The following is a 3,903-nucleotide window of genomic DNA, read 5'->3' on the forward strand; positions in this document are numbered from 1 at the left end:
TTTGATGTTACCCCACTTTGGACATTCATTCATTTGGTGACCTTTTTCGTCACATTTAATGCAACCAACAATGGAAGTAGATCTCTTCTTTGAAAAATGTTTCTTACTAGAATTGCTGTTAAACCTCTTATGATTATGACCATAAACAATATCCGCAATATTTCTAGTGAACATTGCAAACTCATCGTCTCCATCATCTTCCTCATTACTTGAGGTTGATTTGAAAGCAAGCCCTCTTACTTTAGAGCTTTCACTAGAACGTTTCATGAGAGTTAACTTATGAGCCATAAGTGAGCCCATTAGTTCATTGAGAGTTAAAGTGGATAAGTCTTTAGCCTCCTCAATAGTCGTAACCTTCGGTTGCCATGTTTCGGTTAAACTTCGAAGGATTTTACGGACTATATCCTTGGATTCAAAATTTCTAGCAAGACTCTTAAGGTCATTAACAATACTAGAAAAGCGAGAGGAAATACTAATAATTGAATCGTCTTTCATCATATTGAACATCTCATATTGTTGCATGAGAAAGTCAATACGATGCTTTTTCACTTGAGACGTCCCCTCATAAGCAAGGCTTAAGGTGTCCCAAATTTCTTTGGCCGAGGTACATCCGGAAATCCGGTTTACTTCTTGCTCACCAATGCCATATTGAAGAATAGACATGGCTTTTGAGTTTTTCTCGACCTTTCTATAATCAGCCTCGACATACTTATCCTCACTTTTTGGGGCACTAGTACCATTAGCACTAGTAACCGTGATAACAAGGGGCCCTTTTTGGATTATCAACCAACACTCATAATCCGTACTCTTAACATAGCGTTTCATGCGATTTTTTGATATAGTGTTTAAATGCACCAATTTTCCTCTCTATTTTCATGTTTTTCGACTCAATTTGAGTCGGTTTTATGCGTCTTACATTGCATTTTGTGGCCCGATTCCCTACGCTATAATATCATACCCGTTTCACAGGATTTGGAGCGGAAATGGAAGAATCGGATAAAGCAAGGCCATTGGATAGACTTAGCATGAAGAAGGAGGAGGAGTTGCTAAGGAGGTACTCCCAGCTGGCTGACCGGCTGGGACTACCATTACTTGGCATTTTGACACTTTTGGAGTGAAAGTTACAGCGAACTCCCAGTCGGTGCTAGCACCGGTAGCCGGCCACCCGGCTGGGAGAACAAGAAGAAGCAAAGAAAAGAAGTTCCAGAGAACTCCCAGCCGGGCATAGGACCGGCAGCCGGTCCTATGCCCGGCTGGGAGTACAGCCATACACAAAAGGTCAATCAGAAAGAGGAAATAGTCAACTTGCACTCCCAGCCGGTGCTAGCACCGGCTGCCGGCGGAAGACACTTGATGATTAATTTCAAGATATTTCTTCCAGCGAACTCCCAGCCGGGCATAGCACCGGCAGCCGACCGGCCGACTGGGAGCCCATTCTATGCATTGTACCCTTACTTTGTAGTTTTCACCCTAATTGTATGCAACCTATAAATACCCCCTTCCTTAATCATTTTAGACACACAACCCTAAATCTCAGAAAATTCTCTAAGTTTATGCAATATTTATTAAGCAATTACTAATCTTTTCTTAATTACACTTTAATTACTTACTAAATTAATATAGTTCTACTTAGTTTCAATTGTTTACATTTGGTTATTGGGTTGTATTTTGGAGATATTGAAGAATTTTTTCCTTAATTCAATCAAAGCATCAATCTTTTCTTATTGTTGGTATAATTCTCTTCTTATTTCTTTGTTTAATTCAATAGTTTACATTTCAATTCTTTAATTTTCATTTTTATAATTTACACCATGCTCTCCATTGTGTTTAGTTTTCTTTCTCAAATTGTTTGCATTTACTCTTTGATTATATGTGAGTAGTGGCCCCCTAGGGTTTAGGGGGATTCTAAGTGAAATTTAATGGAATGATTGGGTGATGATTATGTGGGTTATGGGTAAATAGTTTAGTCCTCCTACACATGCATATAAGGTGTTTGATGATTTTCATGAGTGAAAGCTCTTATCTTTCTTCATTATTTGCTTAAGTCCTTTGTCTATGAAAGTTTATTGGGGGATTTTGATAGCATGATTAGGAGAGGATTGTATGCTTGATGATAGTTAGTTGTCATCCTTAGGGAGGCCTAGACTTTATGCCAATTTCCTAGACTAAACCTTACCCTTCACTCCTTTATTGACCCATGATTCACTTTCACCCACTTAGATGAACCCGAAGACCCTAGACTTTAAATTGATTGTTTACACCGCTGGCTAATTAATCATTTTAGTTTATTATTAGTTTAGAATCAACCTCTCTTATTTCCCGATTAGACTTGACTCGTATTAAGTTAAGTATACACCCCTTCATCCTCATGGTTCGACCCCGATTTATACTACCTAAACTGGGTCTACAAATATTGTTGATGGTAAAAATTGACGGCATACTTTATTCAAATCATCAAATGGCGCCGTTGCCGGGGATGACGTTAGGTTATATTTAGTTTAGTAAGAGTCTTAGCTTTAGTTTTAGCTTAATTATTTTTTTGCTTGAGTAGTTGTGTGTTCCCGTGTAGAGTGGATGAATTTTGTCTTTCCCTCCTGTGTAAAAACACTAGGAGACTAACGGTTCACCGAGTTGTATGCCTAAGAGAAATCACCAAGCCTTGCTTTTCAACTCCGACCCCGAGAGGCTCCTCCGGACCTAAAGGAATAGGACCCTAGCAAGAGTTCAAAATTCTCCTCCAACAACTTTTGACCAAGCAACTTCACCCACCCATCACACTATTGAAACACCAACCCTTCTCCAACCAACCAACACAATTGAGATCCCTATAGAAAATCCCTTTCACAACTTTCCACTTCCAAGTCCACCTCCATCACCACCCCCTCAAATACCAAACCCACCACCACCAATGGCTCTACGAGATCACAATCGCCCCCAACCACAATGATTCTTGCAATCCAATTAATTTTGGCGCCTTGGCTCCCAACAACTTTGAGATGCACCCCGCCCAAGTGAGGTTGATTGAAAAAGACTTGTTCAGGGGGCACATTGAAGAAGATGCTCATGCTCACCTACGAAATTTCAAGAGAAAGGTCTCTATAATGAAGAAGAACGGGGTATCCGATGATACTCTAAGGATGATGTTGTTCCCATTCTCTTTGACGGGTAAGGCGGACCGGTGGTTGAATATTCACCCACCGGATATATTCACAACATGGGACGCTTTAGCCAAGACGTTCATGGCCAAGTACTATCCGTCATCCAAGAACGCCATGCTTCGAAATGAAATCCACACTTTCCAACAAGAAGATGGGGAATCCTTGGGTGAAGTATGGGATAGATATCAAGACCTTATTGCTAGTTGTCCTCACCACGGGATTCCGGAGTGGTATATCACCCAAACCTTCTTTCAAACCTCGTTGCCTAGAACTAAAGAAATGGTGAATGCCTCCGCGGGAGGAGGATTTGATCATTTAGGTGATGAGGAAGGGACGACGTTAATTAAGAAGATGGTAGACTTGGAAGCCAATTATGGATCAAGAGGAAATATGCTTAGGAGGAATGACAAATACCCTAAGGAGAACTCTTCTAGTTCATATGCCGAGACAAATGCTAAGCTTGATCTCCTCGCCAAGCAACTTGAGAAATTTCAAAGGAACCAAGTTCATCAAGCTACCACTTCACATGGTCCACCCATGGAGGAGGTAGTTCAAGTTTCACCTTGTGAACTATGTGGGGTAAATGGCCACACTTTTGACATGTGTGCCAACAACTACAATGGGGGGTATGAGGAGAATGTCCAAGATGTTAATGCCTTTCAAAGCTATAACAATAATACAAGACCACCAAGACCACTCCACAACAATCCTAGTGTCTACAACCCAAACACCAACTTCTACCATC

General features: G+C 40.7%; 1 non-coding gene across 1 annotated transcript; it reads right to left on the reverse strand.

Annotated features, from left to right (window-relative positions):
- Positions 1-3,272: 3,272 nt before the first annotated feature.
- LOC141644967 (small nucleolar RNA R71) lies at positions 3,273-3,379 on the reverse strand. The gene has a single exon (XR_012544565.1). It is a non-coding gene; the product is annotated as a small nucleolar RNA R71 (small nucleolar RNA).
- Positions 3,380-3,903: the final 524 nt, after the last annotated feature.

This window comes from Silene latifolia, chromosome 2, assembly GCF_048544455.1.
Source record: "Silene latifolia isolate original U9 population chromosome 2, ASM4854445v1, whole genome shotgun sequence".
Taxonomy (NCBI): domain Eukaryota; kingdom Viridiplantae; phylum Streptophyta; class Magnoliopsida; order Caryophyllales; family Caryophyllaceae; genus Silene; species Silene latifolia.